This window comes from Homarus americanus, unplaced genomic scaffold (assembly GCF_018991925.1).
Source record: "Homarus americanus isolate GMGI-L3 unplaced genomic scaffold, GMGI_Hamer_2.0 scaffold27231, whole genome shotgun sequence".
In the NCBI taxonomy this organism is placed as follows: domain Eukaryota; kingdom Metazoa; phylum Arthropoda; class Malacostraca; order Decapoda; family Nephropidae; genus Homarus; species Homarus americanus.
In genome coordinates, this window is record NW_024718545.1 from 3622507 (window position 1) to 3643162 (window position 20656).

The 20656-nt window shown below is 43.8% G+C and overlaps 1 long non-coding RNA gene across 1 annotated transcript in view; it reads left to right on the forward strand.

The window, feature by feature from the left end:
- The window catches only part of LOC121859750, a 41001-nt gene extending 21468 nt beyond the window's left edge, over positions 1–19533 (forward strand). Inside the window, exon 3 of the long non-coding RNA XR_006087708.1 lies at positions 19437–19533. This is a non-coding gene — a long non-coding RNA (uncharacterized LOC121859750). The remainder of the gene's footprint in view (positions 1–19436) is intronic.
- The last annotated feature ends 1123 nt before the right edge of the window (positions 19534–20656 follow it).

The window sequence follows — 20656 nt, forward strand, 5'->3', positions numbered from 1 at the left end:
GTTTTATTATCACCATCTCAATGAAATTATATTCCCTTCACGGTAATTACCTTTCATGGCTCAAATTGTGGTGGAGTTAATCGTGCGTCTGGCAGGAGAGGAGGGGGGGTGGTAGTGGAACATGGCAGTGCCGCGCCTCGCCCAAACTCTCTAACGTGTATCCGGCCATAGAGACTGTACTGTACTGCCATAAGAGTTTAGAGACAATGGGAGTTATGGGGGGGGAGGAGGAGGATGGTTATCTGATGGTCTGGTTAACATAGGGGAACGTGTTGGTTTGTCAGAGTTCATTGTATTTATGTAGTGTTATAAATCCTGACTTTCTCTCTCTCTCTCTCTCTCTCTCTCTCTCTCTCTCTCTCTGTCTGTTTTGTTTCCTGTTGTGTATGTATGTATGTATGTATGTATGTATATAGCTCCTACATAACTAATCAAAACATCCACCTCTCACCCATCAACACCCATAACCTATCATCCATCACCACCACCAACAAATCAGTCTTAGGCAACAATCAACAGTGAGTAACTCCCTTCACAATCACCAGGGGACCACGACACAACAATGATTTGGTCGTCTTGTGAAAATCTAAAATTTGACTTCCGGGGAAATTGGTTTAGAGAATTGTGATTGTTTTTGGTTCTTTACGTAATTTGATAGAGTGAAGGTGTGTGTGTGTGTGGTTATGAAGCACCGTTCATTAGGTCTAACCCCTAGTTTCACCCATGGTCTGACCCCTCTAGTTTCACCCATGATCTGACCCCTCTAGTTTCACCCATGGTCTGACCCCTAGTTTCACCCATGGTCTGACCCCTCTAGTTTCACCCATGGTCTGACCCCTCTAGTTTCACCCATGGTCTGACCCCTCTAGTTTCACCCATGGTCTGACCCCTAGTTTCACCCATGGTCTGACCCCTCTAGTTTCACCCATGGTCTGACCCCTCTAGTTTCACCCATGGTCTGACCCCTCTAGTTTCACCCATGGTCTGACCCCTCTAGTTTCACCCTGCCTGGGGATCGAAACCGGGTCCACATGCTTGAGAGGCTAGCATGCTGACCATTACACCACAGATCAAGTTATACATATATACACACATACTTCCTTCACATGTATACAAGCTTATATATGTATACTGCCTTACATATGTATACTAGGTAATATAATTTAATGGTCTAGTGTATTGTAAAAGTTTCTCACGATTATAACAGCAGGAGAAGAGGTCTATAAATTATATTTCCTTTAGTACACTTTCCCCGGGGTGATTCTCATAATTATAGTAGTTATAATACATGTTCAGTGATCTCTTATTGTGAACTTTTTCCCATAAAAGTTCAATAATTATGTTAAGTTCTATAATTATGTTAAGGTAAGATCAGTTAGTTTGTGCCGTTTGTTAGAAAGTTCAACTAATTAGGATAATATTTTTTGTTTTGTTATTAATCTGTATCGCCAATTTAGAACTTGTCAATGGTGAATTATTTATAAGACATTGAACAAATGAACTTCTTAAAAACAAGTTCAATAATAACCCGTTGTGAACATTAAGAAAAACAAAAGAGTTACACAATAACGAAGAAAATATCAAATTCCTTTCTCTTGTTCTGTCAATTAACTGTCAAAAAAGATCACACACACACACACACACACACACACACACACACATACACCTGTACCGTTACCTGGCGATAACTTACCTGGCGTCATGCATACCTTAAGACAATCACTCTATCACCTGTCATTATATCAATCTTCAGAATTGCTTGACAGACTGCAGGTAATGCTGCTATAGATGTGAACTGGAGATGGTAAGCGTGATGCCGTGTTGGTGCACAGGGGATGGGGAGGGGTGCACAGGGGATGGGGAAGGGTGCACAGGGGATGGGGAAGCGTGCACAGGGGATGGGGAGAGGTGCACAGGGGATGGGGAGGAGAGGTTGGTCTGCAAACTGTGTTCTAACGAGTCATGGTGTGTGTGTGTGTGTGTGTGTGTGTGTGTGTGTGTACTGTACAGTGACCAGGGTAGCAACACCTTTGGGTCAAGACAGTTAAGTGTGTGACCACGGAAACTAACTGTGGGAAACTCTCTGCATGATTGTGGTGGCTAGAGGAAGTGACTGTTAAATTAACTGGTAGGAGGAGGGGGGGAAACTGTTAGAGTAACTGACAGATAGAGAGACTGTTAGTAATTGAATGGACACAGTCAAGACCGTTTTAGCGGGAGGATAACTATGATGAGACACAAGAAATGATAGAGACGATGAGAGACACAGGGAGATAGAGACGATGAGAGACACACACACACACATGTCCTGAGAGAGAGAGAGAGATGTTACAGGAAATATAAGGCTATGCAAATAGACAGACAGACAGACAGACAGACAGAGAGAGACAAATAGACAACAGACTGACAGAAACAGGGAGGTGGAAAAAGCTGAATAAAGACGCTAATAAAAATGAAAGAACAATAATAAGAGAACAGCAAGGCGTAACATCATCTCTCTCTCTCTCTCTCTCTCTCTCTCTCTCTCTCTCTCTCTCTCTCTCTGCCGAACTGGGGTACCATACAATACCTGTGTTAATTACTTTCAGACACCTGCACTGTATAAGGTATAAGAAGGGACGATAAAGGTGTGGGAAGAGGAAAGGTGATGACGGGGTAAACAGAGCTTGTATTGCATAAACAAACAAACAAACAAACAAAGTATGGACCATCACTCTTAGTATGGACCATCACTCTTAGTATGGACCATCACTCTTAGTATGGACCATCACTCTTAGTATGGACCATCACTCTTAGTATGAACCACCAGTCTTAGTATGGACCTCCGCTCTTAGTATGGACCATCACTCTTAGTATGAACCACCAGTCTTAGTATGAACCACCACTCTTAGTATGAACCACCACTCTTAGTATGGACCTCCGCTCTTAGTATGAACCACCGCTCTTAGTAAGAACCATCACTCTTAGTATGAACCTTTTAGTATGAACCACCAGTCTTAGTATGGACCATCACTCTTAGTATGAACCACCACTCTTAATATGAACTACCACTCTTAATATGAACCACCACACTCTTAGTATGAACCACCACTCTTAGTATGAGCCACCCTCTTAGTATGAACCACCACTCTTAGTATGGACCATCACTGCAAGTATGAACCACCACTCTTAGTATGAACTACCACTCTTAATATGAACCACCACTCTTAGTATGAACCACCACTCTTAGTATGGACCTCCGCTCTTAGTATGAACCACCGCTCTTAGTATGAACCATCACTCTTGGTATGAACCACCGCTTTTAGTATGAACCACCAGTCTTAGTATGGACCACCACTCTTAGTATGAACCTCCGCTCTTAGTATGGACCTCTGCTCTTAGTATGGACCTCCGCTCTTAGTATGGACCTCCGCTCTTAGTATGAACCTCCGCTCTTAGTATGAACCTCCGCTCTTAGTGTGAACCTCCGCTCTTAGTATGGACCTCCGCTCTTAGAATGGACCTCCGCTCTTAGTATGGACCTCCGCTCTTAGTATGGACCTCCGCTCTTAGTATGAACCTACGCTCTGTATGAACCTCCGCTCTTAGTGTGAACCTCCGCTCTTAGTATGGACCTCCGCTCTTAGAATGGACCTCCGCTCTTAGTATGGACCTCGCTCTTAGTATGAACCTCCGCTCTTAGTGTGAACTCGCTCTTAGTATGGACCTCCGCTCTTAGTATGGACCTCTGCTCTTAGTGTGAACCTCCGCTCTTAGTATGGACCTCCGCTCTTAGTATGGACCTCCGCTCTTAGTATGGACCTCTGCTCTTAGTATGGACCTCTGCTCTTAGTGATGAACCACCGCTCTTAGTATGGACCTCGCTCTTAGTATGGACCTCCGCTTTAGTATGGACCTCTGCTCTTAGATGAACCACCACTCTTAGTATGAACCACCACTCTTAGTGTGAACCTCCGCTCTTAGTATGAACCTCTGCTCTTAGAATGAACCACCACTATTAGTACGAACCACCACTCTTAGTATGGACCTCCGCTCTTAGTACGGACCACCGCTCTTAGTATGGACCTCGCTCTTAGTATGGACCTCCGCTCTCAGTATGGAGGCCTGGGCAGATAGACTTTCACTCTCTCGCCGCCCTCAAGAGTGCTTCAACAAGCACTTGAGTGTGATGATATAACACGGAAATGATAAAGTCATTAATACAATACTGCCGCGTCAGTGTGTGTGTGTGTGTGTGTGTGTGTGTGTGTGTGTGTGTGTGTGTGTGTGTGGGCAAGAGTAACAATAAGAATGACAATAACAACAATAATAAGAACAACAACAACAACTACAACAAAAACAACAAAAACAACAAAAGCCACAACAATAAAAACAACAACATATAACAACAACAACAAGAACAACAAATACAATAATACCAACGACAATAACAATAAAAATAACAACAACAACAACAACAACAACTAGTTATCTCCTCAGTATTTGTATGTCTCAGCCAAACATTTCTTTCAATATAAGTAAAATATTCACATTCTTTCTACATTCAACATTCTCTCTCTCTCTCTCTCTCTCTCTCTCTCTCTCTCTCTCTCTCTCTTTCTCTTTACCTCTCTTGTTTTCTCTCACTTTCTTTTGCTTTCTCTTTTTTTCTCTTTCTTACTTTCGTTTTCCCTCTTTTTCGTTTTTCTCTTTCATTTTCTTCTCTCCATTTCTCTCTCTCTATCTCTCTCCTCCTGGGTTTAAAACTCAGGTAATTGATATATATTTTCCCAATTAAGGTCACTTTTTACCTGCCTTTACCTGCCAGGTGAGTTTTTTCCCCAGGTGATTTCATTTTCTACCTTGACTTGCCACTGATACCCGACAACAACAGGAGGGGGAGGGAGAAGGAGGGAGAAGGAGGAGAAGGATTAAGACAAGGGTGGAAGAGGAGAGGACAAGGTTAAGGGGAAAGGAGAAGGAAGGCTAAGGGAAAGAAAGAGAGTGGAGAGAAGGGGATAGGTTAAGAAGAAAGGGAGACAGGAGAGGGAAAGAATAGAAAAGTAGAAAGGAAGAAAAGGAGAGAGAGGGTTAACGAGAGGAGAAGTGAGGGTTGAGGAGAGGGGTAAAGGAAAAGAAAGTGGAGGTGTTGTGAGGAGAAAGAGGCGGAGTTGAGACAAAGAGAACAAGGGACGCATTACCTGTTTACTCAACCTGTGTGTGTGTGTGTGTGTGTGTGTGTGTGTTGGTCGTCGCCTGTACAGAACTGCTGACGACGGAAGCCATAGAGATGTTACCACATATTGCTGCTGCTCATTTACTAGTTGTCACTGGCTGTCTGTCCGTGCGTCACTGTCCAGCCACAAGGACAGACAGACAGACAGACAGATAGATATAGATAGATAGATAGATAGATAGATAGGTGAATATGCAGTAGATATATAGAAAGATAAATATGTATAGTTAGGATGGTATTAGATCAGCAACAAACAACAACCAAACCGCAACCAAACAATACCAAACCACAACAACCACAACAATAACAACATAAACAATAACAACAACCAAACCACTCAACCACATAACAACCACAACAAATCACCCCAACCACAACAACTACCCCAACCAGCAACAACCACCCCAACCACAACAACTACCCCAACCACACAACAAACTAAACCACCCCAACCACAACAACCAATTTCAACCACAACAAACCAAAAACCACCCCAACCAATAATAACAACAACCAAAACCACCCCAACCACAACAACCACCCCAACCACAACAACCACCCCAACCACAACAACCAATTCCAACCACAACAACCACCCCAACCACAACAACTACCCCAACCACACAACAACCAAACCACCCCAACCAACAACCACCTTCAACCACAACAACCAAACCACCCCAACCACACAACAACCAAAACCCACCCCAACCACAAACCACCCCAACCACAACAACCACCCCAACCACAACTATAAAGAGGGCAGAAAATGACACAAACAATGGTAGAGGAAAACACATTTATTCTCGCCACACCTTTGTTTCCTCAACAATGGTCCACCCACCTGTGTTATACATATTTTTTTCCCACGCCCTTTCTTTTTTTCCCACGTCCCCTCTTTTTTTCCCACGCTCTATGTGACGTCACGGCCCTCTGCTCCCAACGCTATGAGGAATTAGAGTGAGAGAGATTGTTTAATATTTTTTTTTGTTATATCTCATAAAATGTTACTCAATTGGTCTAGTTGTGACGATAGACGGTGATTTTTAAAAGCTATCTCTACCGGGTGAGAGAGAGAGAGAGAGAGAGAGAGAGAGAGAGAGAGAGAGAGAGAGAGAGAGTTAGTTTATTTGGGTTCTTTGTTTCTCTGTCTGTCTGTCTGTCTGTCTTTCTCTCTCTTTCTCTCTCTTTATCTCTCTCTCTCTTTGTCTTTGTCGTTGAAATAATAACAACAACAACAATAACCACCGCCAAACAACAACAACAACACCTCCGTTATGACTTCAAGCACGGCCAAGCACCAGAGATTGACGAATGACTGACGAACCCAAACACAAGGACACGGTCTCCAAGCATTGTGACTCTCGGGATGTCCGTCGGGATGTCTGTCGTGATTCCTGTCGGGGTATCTGTCGGGATGTCTGTCGGGGTGTCTGTTGTGATTCCTGTCGGGGTATCTGTCGGGGTGTCTGTCGTGATTCCTGTCGGGGTATCTGTTGGGGTGTCTGTCGGGATATCTGTCGGGGTGTCTGTCGTGATTCCTGTCGGGGTATCTGTCGGGATGTCTGTCGTAACGTCTGTCAGGGTGTCTGTCGGCTGATACCATAGGATAGATGAATAAATAGAAGACAAAATAGATGAGTCATAGAGAGACATAGACGAGCGAACAGGAGACAAAAAAATAACGAAAATAAATGGAGAATGAACGAAAAACACACACAAAAAGCGAATTAAATAGCGAAGGACACACACACACACACACACACACACACACACACACACACACACAAGGAAGGGTGACGGTATGTAGGTATTCGGAAGTCGTGTGCTGGTCGTAGTAGTAGTAGTAGTAGTGGTAGTAGTAGTAGTAGTAGTAGTAGTAGTAGTAGTTGGGTAGTAGTGGTAGTAGTAGTAGTAGTGGTAGTAGTAGTAGTAGTAGTGGTGGTAGAATGCAACAGGGAAGTGGACACCAGCGAAGTTAATAAGATCCGTAGGTCCATTACAACAGATCGGCAGCACTGCCAAAATGACATGTTGCAGCAACTATTGCTGCATGGTTCCAGAAAATTTGACAAAAAGTAGCTATAGCGCAGGAGGTGGGCGCCTCGAACTGGTTAACTACGTTACCGATAAGGGCAAATGGTTTCAGCCTTAACAAACAAGAATTTACAGATGCCATTGCTCTAAGGTACGGTTGGCCAGTAGATGGTTTGCCCTCCCAATGCGTGTGTGGCTCTTCCCTATGATGGCGATCACGCCATGGTCTGCAAGAAGGGGGGCTTCATATGCATGAGGCATGACGAGGTAAGGGATCTCACAGCAAATATGTTGAAGGAAATCTGCCGGGACGTCATGGTAGAACCGACCCTCCTTCCACTGGATGGCGAGATCTTCCAACATAGGACTTCAAACACTTCTAACGAAGCCCGTGTGGACGTCAGTGCTCGAGGATTCTGGACGCGGGGACAGCGAGCTTTCTTCGACATCAGGATTTTTTATCCCATGGCCGTTTGTCACCGTAACCTAGCTCTCGATGCTGCGCATAGGAGGAACGAGAACGACAAGAGAAGGGCATATGGGGAGAGAATACAAAATGTTGATCAAGGCAGCTTCACTCCTCTAGTGTTCACAACCTCGGGTGGGATGGGCCCAAGTGCAAGATGTTTCTACGCCAGACTCGCGGAGCTGATCTCCGAACAGAAGCAGCAGCCCAGAAGTTATGTTACAGCCTGGATGAGATGTCAACTGTCCTTCTCTCTCCTTCGGTCGGCTTTGCTCTGCCTCAGGGGAACGAGAGCTTCTGCCCCTACTCCGACAACTGCTGCAGATATTGACTATGAGGCTACAGTCACTGAATGCCGCATAGATCTGCGGCTCAACTAATTTAACACAGATAGGATAGCTTCTTATGTATTAGGATATTTAATATTAAGGTAAATAAATGGTGGCGAAGGTGTGGCTATTAGGGGAGGCTGGAGGCCAAAAAAAAAAAAAAAAAAAAAGTAGTGGTAGTATTAGTACCTTCAGTATCTTTTCAGCTGTAAGGTTTCACCCCCGTTTATACAGTGACTCTAGAGCTAGTGGCGTGAGGTACCTGAGAGAGAGAGAGAGAGAGAGAGAGAGAGATAAGATATTATGACCTCTTCCTCCCCCTTTTGACGTCTCCCTTCCCCCTTTTAACCTCTCCTTCCCCCTTTTAACCTCCCCTTTCCCCCTTAACTTCTCCCTTCCACCTTTTAACTTCCCCTTTCCCCCTTAACTCCCCCCTTCCACCTTTTGACCTCTCCCTTCCCCCCCGTTTGACCTCTCCCTTCCCTTGACCCCTTAGCAGAGACAGGAAAAAGATTGGCATGGAGTAGACAATTTCGTCTCCTGAGAACACCAGGAAGCTTCTCGCTCCTCTGCAGCTTCATGGGGGGTGAGGGGAGGAGAATGAGGGTGAGGAAGGAGGGGGGTGGGGAGGGGGTGAGGAGGAGAATGAGAGGGGTGAGGGAGGAGCCAAGGAGGTGAGGAGGAGGGAGTAGAGATGGGGGTGAGGAGGAGGGTAGAGAGATGGGAAGGAGGTGGGGGGTGAGGGACTGGTTGGGAGAGGTGAGGAGGAGTGGGGGAGGTGAGTGGGAGAAAGAGAGAGAGACAGAGAAAGGAGAGAGAGAGTACTTAAGAATACAAATATGAGAGATTTGAATCGTCCCCAAGGGTCTTGTGTAAATCAAGCATGTAAAGTGTGTGTGTGTGTGTGTGTGTGTGTGTGTGTGTGTGTGTGTGTGTGTGTGTGTATAACCCCACCCTTCCTGTATGGTCCGTTCTAAAGTGTAGGGAGGTAAGGGGGTGGGAGGAACGGGAAGAGAAGAGAGAGGAGGAGGAGGAGGAAGAGGGAGAAGAAGAAGGAGAGGGGGGGAGGAGGTGAGAAGACTGAGGACGGAGAGAAAGTTTAATTTTTACCATCAGTCACTACGATATACCTACCTGGCCTAATTAAGCTATGGTATAAAAACAGACAGGTAAATATGACACCTAAACTGCACTAAGACTCTACCTACCTGGATACGTTTTCTAATTAACTCAGGTGGGGGATAACGGACAGGTAAATATAACACCTTAACTACACTGAGACTCTAGACCTGGAAGTGAACCTTGTCGAGCATATGGACTCGAGACCAGGTTTCTAAAAGACACCTTATATGTATGTGTGTGTGTAAGTGATCACGTTACGACCATTATGTGGTACTGGAGGAAACTCGTCCACTGATTGGCTGACTTTAACACCCAAAAAAAAAATTATGAAAGGGGTATTTGATGATTTAGAAAGTGAATTTTAGGGGTTTGTCTCTCTCTCTCTCTCTCTCTCTCTCTCTCTCTCTCTCTCTCCCCCCTTTATCCCACAACACCTTACAAGTGGGACGTGTTGATATGTCACTTAAGTAGTAAAGTGGTTGACGTCATTTGGAAAAGATAAATGATAAATACGTGTGTGAGTGTGTGTGTGTGTGTGTGTGTGTGTGTGTGTGTGTTTGTGTGTGTGTGTGTGTTCCATATAATCGGCCTTCAGTCTCCCTACAGTTTACCTTACAATCTCGATACAGTCTGACGGCCAGAGAGAGAAAACATCTCCCAGGCTGGGTATGTAGTGAGGTGGCGGTAGAGACAGACAGACAGACACAGACAGACATAAACAGACAGATACAGACAGACACAGACAGACACAGACAGACAACATCTTCCAGTGATCTTCCTAATACGCACATTGTCAACTTGGTAATTCCCTAATAGCATTACACGCGAAGCCTCTGGGTGCCACACCACCAGGGCCGGCACTCGCTAGCTTCCTGGGGCCGCCCCTTAGTAGTGCCACACACCAGTCTGGCACCCGGTGTCTCTCACATTCGTCTCGTTCACTAGATACAAGTTTAACCTTCTCTATATAAAACTCACAGAGACGTTTTGATCTATTTGTGTGCGTCACGTTTGGGCACTTGGCGGATAATTAGTGAGAGTGCCAACCAGGAGGGGGGAGCCTGGATGTTGTTGCTACAGTCGTGGATGATTATTAACTACTGAGAAAGGTAGAGTGTTATGTTCGTGTGTATGTTAATAACTGAGGCTATTATTGTTATTATTATTATTATTATTATTATTATTATTATTATTATTATTGTTATTATTATTATTATTATTATTATTATTATTATTATTATTATTATTATTATGATTATTATTATTATTATTATTATTATTATTATTATTATTATTATTATTATTATTATTATTATTATTATTATTATTTCTTTATTAAAGCTCCTTGTGAAAGCTATCAGATGTGTGTGTGTAATAATAATAATAATAATAATAATAATAATAATTAACTGTTTATTGAAAGATCATGGCAGCCGGAAAGCTGAAAATGAACAGTTATATAATTGGGGAATGGGTCTCTTGATTTACAAATAATATACAAGTAACATAAGTGATACAAATAAAATATATATAATAACTGGGTGGGGAGAAGGTCATACTACAGGGCATTTCAACATAGGTAATATTTACTGGGAATGAACACACTGGTTGATTACGAGTTGGGGCTGGGCTGTTCTTATAGCCATCAGTACGTGCTCGTATGGGCTGGATGCGATTGTGGTGTTTAACAGCAATTCGCGGACGAGCGATCTCGGGTGGTAGTAGGAGCCGGTATCGAGGATGGTGTAGAAGTTTCTCACCAAATTTCCAGATGAGGTCGTGGTGATGGTCAGTGAGAGCCGAGAGGGTCAGTGTGTTGAGCGCTTCTTGATATGTGGAGTGGGAGGGGGAGAGAATAATCTTGCATGCCCTCTTTTGCACTTTTTCTAGGTGTTTACGTTGTGTGGCATTTAGGGAGGAAAACCAGGCATGGGAGGCATAGGTGAGCTTGGGAAGTATGAAAGATGAATAAACACTGAGGAGCTCGGGCGCAGGAACTCCGAGGGGCTTGAGTCGGCGGAGGAGGTGGAGACAAAAACTGGAGGATTTGACAACTGAACTGACGTGTGCTTCCCAATTTAGTTTGTTATTTATAGTGACGACGAGGAGCTTAGTGGAGTCCACAACCTGGAGTGTGTTGGTACCTAAAGTAATGGAGGGAGGTGGGACAAGGTCGGAGGAGAGGTTTATGTGCGTGTGTGTGTTGCGTGCGTGTGTGTGTGTGTGTGTGCCTGTGTGTGCGGGTGCGTGCGTGCGTGTGCGTATGTGTGTGTGTGTCCAGGTAATAGGTACTCTTCTTAGGTCCAATATTAGTACCGGGAGAAAACCTGACTTGGTTTACTCGCCATGACTACACTACACCACACTTCACCACACTACGCTACACTACACTACACTACACTACACTACACTACACTACACTATACTACACTACACTACACTACACTATACTACACCACACTACACCACACTACGCTACACTACACTACACTACACTACACTACACTACACTACACTACACCACACTACACCACACTACACTACACTACACTACACTACACTACACAGTATCTCAAAAAACTACCCAAGGAAAGAACTCGATTCTGGGACACAGTAGTGAGAGACGTGTAAATTTCACTTCCTACACCGGTTATCACTATCTTCCTATCTTTTTTATCTTTAGTTTATTTTTACCTATTTTCCTTATTCTTTCGTTCACAGAGGAGTTCAAGTATGATTATTATTATCAATCATCTTATTTTTGCGAAATGTTAAGCTTCTCCCTAGATGCCAAACCGGTCTAAATTTCACACTGACACAGCATGTTTGGTTAGGTTAAGTTGGTGGGTGAAAAGTTTATTTTAGGGTTAGGTTAGGTTAGGTTAGGTTGGGTCGGGTTAGGTTAGGTTCGGTTAGGTTAGGTTAGGTTAGGTTAGGTTGGGTTGGGTTAGGTTAGGTTAGGTTAGGTTAGGTTCCAAATCCAAGACAACCTAACATACACTTCCGGGTGACGCAGGACCTGGGACACATAGCACAGGTACGAGGAGGACTAATTATAAAAGGTAAATAAAGAGACAGGTAAACAGGTTAATTAAAGGTGAATTAGTATGATTTAACATACATACGCACACATACACACACACACTACTACTACTACTGCTACTACTACTACTACTACTACTACTACTACTACTACTACTACTACTTTGCTGTCACTCGGAATCGACTATGACGATCATCCAGCTATGATACAATGATATGAGTTAATACATTTGTCATCTAGGTTGGTGAGTTTTGAGGTGACTAAAGAGGCCGATACGGGACCCGCTGGGTCTTTCACATTCGTTGCACATGTGGAGGGCTGCATCTAGTGCGGGAGGGGCGGTGGCAGCGTCTTTCCGGCGTTGGCGCTTGTCTGCCTCGGTTTGCAGTCGGGTTAACTCGAAAGTATTGACACCTTCTCGTATGGTGCTCCTCCAAGCGCTACGGTGTGGAGTAATCGTCTCCCAGGTGAGGGGGTCGATTTGGCACTTTTTCAGGTTTGTCTAAGACTATCCTTATACCTTTTCAATCGCCCGCCTCTTTTACGTTTACTATTCGTTAGGTGACTGTAAAGTAACTGCTTTGGCAGTCTACTGTCGTCCATGCGGGTAACATGACCAGTCCAGCGTAGTTGCTCTTGGATAATGGTAGTCTCTATGCTCCTACAGTTGGTGTCAGCAAGAATATTGGCATTTGTTCTCTTGTCTTACCAGCGAACTCGGAGGATGGAACGTAGACTACGTTGGTGAAAGTTTTCAAGTGCCTTGAGGTGCCTCCTGTATGTGACCCACGTCTCACTGCCATATAGCAGGGTGGGGAGGACCACTGCTTGATATACGTGCAACTTTGTAGATAATTTCAGCTCCCTACAGCTGAAGACACGGGTACGGAGTCTGCCAAAGGTTTGAGATGCACATCTGATCCGATGTTGAATCTCTTCATCGATGTCCGCAGTGGTGGACAGGTGGGACACACACACACACACACACACACACACACACACACACACACACAATAGACAAAGTTCTGCTCTCTCCTTGACACATAGAACAACGCAGAGAGAAACACACATGCAGACATACATACAGACACACACACACACACACAAAACACACACACACACACACACACAAGCACACACACACACACACACAAACACACACACACACACACACAAACACACATACACACACACACACACACACACAAACACAAACACACACACACACAAACACAAACACACACACACACACACACACATAATCAGATCACCCACCGCGTCAGGTCTTATAAGGCAACAGGTCAGGTTTTCGTGTCGTCAGAATCTTATCACTAATACACGGTAGTAGTGGAGGAGGTGGGCGGGGCTAGAACCATGTGTGTGTGTGTGGTGATTGGTCCTAGTGGGGTGAGGGCGGGGCTGAAATGGTATAATCCACGTGTATGAGGGCAGGAGTTAAAACTATGTAGACACACACACACACACACACACACACACACGATATAATTAGAGTTGAGAAAGTCTTTAGTAAAAGCAGTGATGGAGAGGAAGGGATAATGACAGTACTTGTGAAATACAGATTATGAGAAATATTTCACAACGGGAGGAGAGAGAGAGAGAGAGAGAGTGATTAAAGGAGTGGGAGTAAGATTGAGCGATAATAAGAAGGATTAAGAGAGGGGAAGACACACTGATAAAGGAGGAGATAGAGATAGATAGGGATATTAGTAGAGATATTAACAGGAAAAACGTGATTATTGTGAAAGGGAAAGAATCTCTCTATCTCTCTCTCTCTCTCTCTCTCTCTCTCTCTCTCTCTGTCTTTGTTAAGCCTTCACTGTGTCAAAACATATAGTGAGTCTCTCCAATATAATGACAGACAGACAGACAGACAGACGTGGTAGTACTGTATTGGGTGATGGGAATAATAATATAATTGGCTTTGATGAAACACCTTTTGTTTTGTTTATGGTGGATGTGTGTTTGTTTGTTTGTTTGTGTCCCCCCTCCTCCCCCCCTCCCTCCCCTACCTCTCTCTCCCTTCCCCTCCCCCATCCCCCCTCCTAACCAATGAGTTACAACACCCTCGGTCCAGACCTCTGCGGATATCCGATTTCCCTGTGACGTCACTTCCGGGCCATTGAATAACAAGGCCTGGGCGTCCCTTATGTTGTGGTAAAAAGGTCCACATTACCTGGTGAGGGTGTGAGCGTTTTATCCAGGGCTATTGGTGGATGGGGTGGATGGGGGGTAGATGGATAGGGGGTAGACAGATGGGTGGGTCTGTACGGGTATGTGGATGGTTGGATGGATTGGTAGACAGAAGGATATGTATTGGTGGATGGATGAATGGACGGATGAATGAATAAACAGAGACTATATTATAGGTGGCACTATAGGATCCATATAACAAGCAGATCAGGTCAGGTCAGGTCAGGTCAGCGTGACTCTCTGACAGACGTAACGCCCACCTCATCAAGGCCACAGGACGAGTGACTCACAGGAACCCAGCACAATAACAATAGACGGGCGGATCCTGGTCCATGTGAAGGATATCGCGCTTGTGTTTACATCTAGATCCCTGGACTCTGATTCATGTGAGATAAAATACGTCAACAGAAGCGTGAATTCGAGTCCATGGGAAAATTATTTAGTAAATATGATTTTTTGGTTTTTATTTATTTATTTCTCGTGATTTTATAAATTGTTTTGAGGCGAAAGTTAGGAAAAGTTAATGATTTTTTTTTTAAGTTTGTGTTTATTATTATTATTATTATTATTATTATTATTATTATTATTATTATTATTATTATTATTATTATTATTACTATTATTGTTATTATTATTATTATTATTATTATTTTATTATTATCATTATTATTATTAAACTCTAAATGAGTATCTGCACTCTCTCTCTCTCTCTCTCTCTCTCTAAATAACACACATAAATATCAACACTTAACTACGTTGTCTTGATGAAGGGTGTCAGAGTCTGGCCAATCATCTCTCACCATTAGCTAAACCTTACTTCTCATTGGCTGACAGCTCTCCTGGTGAAATTGAGATTCTTTTCTCCCGAGATCTCCTTTGGTGAGGGAAAACTCAGGTAGGTAGAGATTAAGTACTCGGGGAAACTGACGTCGATTACGGCCGATTTAGGGAATTTCCCGAACGTAATAATGGAGAACACGGACATTATTATCTCTCAGTGTCTCTCGGGCGTGTCTCCAAAGGTAAACTCTCTCTCTCTCTCTCTCTCTCTCTCTCTCTCTCTCTCTCTCTCTCTCTCTCTCTCTCTCTCTCTTCCATTCATATAGTTGTTAAATGATAAGACTTATAATTTGAAGTATATTACATTAAATGACAAATATGTACTTACTTAAAAGAGCAATAAATTATTTACTTAAGAGAGCAATAAAATAACCAATACGAACTTAAATAACAATAAATAACAAATACGTCATTGAAAGAGCAATTAAAAAAAACACATCCACTCTTAACTTTGAGACATTAACAAGAGTTATTTAATGTAGAGAGATAATTACATGAGCGATTAAAACATAAGATACCAGACATTGTACACACACACACACACACACACACACACACACACACGAAGCATCAAAACAGTACGTGAGGCAACAAGAAAAACTATAATTATAATTTATTTTTGTCTCATTTTCTGTTGTGGTTTTCAGTGTGTCAGTAACATTAAAGTGACCGTCATGACCTAAAAGCTGATGATTCTTGTTGTCATCGAAAAAACCTTCTTATTGCCTGACATAGTTTCTAAAGACAGTGAAGAGCTGGACTTATTTACAGGGTGGCGCTTAGTTATCGGTAAAATGTCGATCACTGTTGGAGTGTGAGAGACGCCATTAGCTGTCACTTGTAGAAAGATCTGGTAAAAAAAAAAAGTTTATTGTTATTTTCAAGCACCGTAGTTATTGTTGGGTGTTGAGTATTTACCAACGTGATTTATTGAGAGATATAAGAGCGTCGTAATGAGAATGATATAGCAATCAATTTTTATTACAGGAACACCGGTAGCTTGACTTATTTACCAATGTTTTTTATTAATTCTACTACACTAAAATAATAAATTGTGACATATTTTCCAGTTTTATTGACATTTGAAAAAGACATATTTATCAGGTATGTTGACATTTCCAAACCCCTTCACTTATAAAGATTGTGAAAATTTGTACCTGTTTGGTTGACATTTGCACGAACGCTACATTGGCAAGAGTACTGATATTTACCAAAACAAACACCACAACGCTTCACTTACAAAAAAAATCGTGACATATTTACCAGGTTTGTTGACATTTACACGAACGCTACATTGAATAAAGTCGTCACATATTTACCTATAATACTGACAAATACACAAACGTTGTAGTGAGAAAGATGCAATTGACGATCACTAGAGAAACAGATGAAGATAATGAGAAATTCTGGCGCGGTGAGAAGAGTTAAATGGAACAAGTCAGTCGAGCAAATCATTTAGCGTGGATTGGCTGAGTGGGTAGGTGGGTGGGTGGGTGGGTTGGTTGGGGTGGGTGGGTTGGTTGGGGTGGGTACATGACTGGCAGGAGTCTGTTTGTCTGGTAAGTTCCTCGTGGATGGGGTAGAAGACGTGTAGATATAGGGAAGGGGAGAGGGAAGAAGGGTGGAGGAAGTGGAAGAAAGGAAAAGTCAGGAGGATGAAGAGGAACAGGTGGAGGGGAGGAGGAAGGAAGAAGAAAGTCGTGAGAAGGAGGAGAAGGAAGAGGGGTACAAGGGATGGAAGTAAAATAAGAAGGAAGGGAAAGGAAAGACGGAGAAGGTGAAGGAGGAAGACAACAAGAAGAACATCAAGACAGAAAAGAACAGATAAACAAAAGAAAAACACAAAAGAAAGAAAAGAGAATAAGAAACACTGAAATATCACACTTGCTAAAAATTTATATTCACTTATTCTTTTGATAACTTTTACTAAACTATAAGACACAGTTATTTTGAGCTTCGTTAAGATATATAAATAAATTCCAAAGACAAAATACTCCTCATTTGTTTTAATTTATAATGATATTTGCAAATTAATCTTATTTTAATTTTTTATTATAGTATTACTTATATTTATTAATTTGTCCCTATTTCTCACTTTCTTTCTTTTGATATAATGCCCATTTTCTTTGAATGTTTGAACGTAGGCTAATCCATCTTCGTCTCGCTTTCCTGAGTGTTACTGGTGCGTTTTACTAGACTTGGTAGGAAAAAATAAACTGACTCACTAGAATATATCCGTGAGCTGGCATTGTGTGACCGTGACGAATGATGGGCGGGTGGGGTGGGCGTACGGGCGTGAGTTCCCAACCTACTTACCCAAAGGAGCAAGTAATTCGTCTCATCCTCACGAAGCTAATTTGGTTAGTTCCTCTGAAGTCTCTCTCTCTCTCTCTCTCGATGGTCACGTTCTGCTTTCCATCACACGGTCGGTTGGTTGGCTGGAAGCTGACCCGAGTCCTATGGCGTGATTTTCAGTTTGTATTTTTGTTTGTAGTTTTTTTAGCTAAATGTCTAGGATTTCAGAATTTTATTAGGTTAGGTTGGGTTGAGTTGGGGTTAGGTCAGGTCAGGTAAGGCCGGGTCAGGTCAGGTCAGGTAAGGCCGGGTCAGGTCAGGTCAGGTAAGGCCGGGTCAGGTCAGGTCAGGTGGCCAGGCCGGGTCAGGTCAGGTCAGGTCAGGTTACGATTTACTTAGACTTAAAAAAACAATACTGCCAGTGAAAGTAAAACCAGAACTTGTTTGTGCAAAATTCTTGAACTCTCGCAAGGTGTAGAGATCCTGTGGTTACCTGTGGCTACCTGGGGCTACCTGGGGCTACCTGGGGCTACCTGGGTGCTACCTGTGGTTATCTGCGACTACCTGTGGCTACCTGGGGCTACCTACAAAAGTAGAAATTCTCAGGTACGATTCGGGAGAAACTTGAAGGCCAAACAATGACCTTAAATAAGTCGCCCGGGGCTGTATTCCGGGGCTTCCTAGGTTGAATTTTTGGGGGCTTCTTAAGTTTAAATTCCGGGGCTTCGGGGTAAAGAGAATCCTGGCTTTTTCGGGGGTTTTAAAATCCGGGGCTTCCTTCTTAGCTTGGTTTCCGGGACTAACAGTAAAAGAAAAATGGCCTACAATGTCTAGAGCTTAATTCCCGGGTTTCTTTAGAGTAATATAACAGGGCTTCCGGAAGGTTAATTACGAGGGTTTCCGGTTGAATATCTTGGTTGTCTGGCAGTTAATTGGTGGACAAACTTGCATGGTTGTGAATAGTTCTCTCTCTCTCTCTCTCTCTCTCTCTCTCTCTCTCTCGTCAAGAGAAACTTGACTTTTGTGAAAGTTCAAAGAGAAGAAAAAGACTGATAGATCATTCCTGTGTGTGTGTGTGTGTGTGTATGTATGTGGTGAAACCTGTAACACACACAGCCAGCAGGTTAAGCACACACACACACACACATGAACAGAGACCAAGAATGTAATACCTCACTGTATAATATTTTACCTTTCAATAGGAGAAATAAATAGCTATCCACTCGACACTGACCCCTAACCTAACCTAACCTAACCCCCTGAATAGCGTTAGGATGGTTAACACTTTCGCCGCGGAAGGTTACCCTAAGGGCCTAAGCTGAATAAAATCGTCTGGTCGTAGGCAGATTAAATGACAAGTGAATGACACGCAGCGATAGGGTTAATCTTCAGGTGAAATAAACTCAGGTGGTGATTTTATAAGTAAGGTCGATGATATATATTATTATTTAGCTATGTATATCACGTTTGAGCTTCATAAATGTGTAATTTGGAAAAAGATAATTCTCCTTTTTTTTTTCTCTCCAACAAAGTCTCCCTCAGAATCTCCCTCATCACCAACATAATTCTCACCACCATCATTATCTCTCTTTCAGATATCTCACATCTTCCTCTCCTCCTCCCTCCCTCCTCACCACTACCATTATCTCTCTCCATCTCTCACCAGCATTATCTCCTCCCTCCCTCCTCGCTCCCTCTCCATCTCTCTCACCAGCACCATTATCTTCCATCTCACCAGCACATTATCTCTCCCCAGGTCTCACCAGCACCATTATCTCTCCATCTCTCACCATCAATTCCCTCCCTCCTCCTCCCTCCTCTCCATCTCTCACCAGCACCATTATCTCTCCATCTCACCAGCACCATTATCTCCCCCAGGTCTCTCACCGTCCATCAAGATGTCTTACCTCGGGATGACAACACATAGACTTTGACAACCTACCAAACCCCAATGCGCTTCGAGCTGCTGGAGATTATTGGGAAGGAACTTATGCAGAAGTGTTTGCTGCCAGGACCATGAGACAGGTAAGGGGAAGGGGAAGGAAGGGAGGTAGGGTAGGGATGGTTAAAGGAGGGGGGAGAGTGGGGGGAGGAATGGGAGGGTGAGGGAGGAAGTAGGGGATGGTTAAAGGAGGGGGAGGGGAGGGAGGGAGGAATGGGAGGTGAGGGAGGTAGGTTAGGGATGGTTAAAGGAGGGGGGGAGAGAGGGAGGGAGGAATGGGAGGTGAGGGAGGTAGGGGATGGTTAATGGAGGGGGGGAGAGGAGGAGGAATGGGAGGTGAGGGAGGTAGGGGATGGTTAATGGAAGGGAGGGGAGGGGGATGAAGGAAGGGTAGGTGATGGAGGGGATGGGATTTAAAGGAAGGGGAAGCGAGGGGAGGATGGAAGGGGAGGTTATGAATACTTAATGAAGAAGAAGTGGAAGGAAGAGGAGGAGATGGATGATTAAGAAGAGAGAAGGTGGGACAGGGGTGAATAGGGAAGAGAAGAAGAGGAAAAGGAAACAGAAGTGGGAAGGGGATGAAGGGAGGAAAGAGGTCACAGGTGATGGAAGAGTCAGAGGTGGGAGGGAGAGAGGTAAGGAAAGGAGGAAAGGGATGTAGGAGGGTGAGAGGGAGAGAGATAAAGGTGAGAAATGGGAGATAAAAAGAAACATGTGAGACGGAGAGGAGAGAGAAATGGGTGAGTGGCAGAGAGATGATGCAAGGAGAGAGAGAGAGAAAACGGCAAAGAGACCTCACAGGTGAGACAGGTAAGAGACAGGGAAGAGACAGTTGGGAGAAAGGAAATGATACTCTTAGACAGGAGACGGCAGGTGTACTAATTACCGGATGACAGTAATTTAACACGGGGGGAGGGAAGAGGTGACGGAGGGTGGAGGAGAGGAGAGACAGAGGGAGGGAAGAGGAAAAGGAGGAGGGAAGTAGAGAGGGGGGGGGGAAGAGGAAAGGAGGGGAGGGAAGAGGAAAGGAGGGGAGGAAAGTAGAGAGGGAGGGGAGGAAAAGGAAAGGGAGGGGAGGGATGGAAGAGGAATGGGAGGAGGAAGTAGAGAGGGAGGGTAGAGGAGGGGAGGTAAGAGGAAAGGGAGGGAAGGAAGA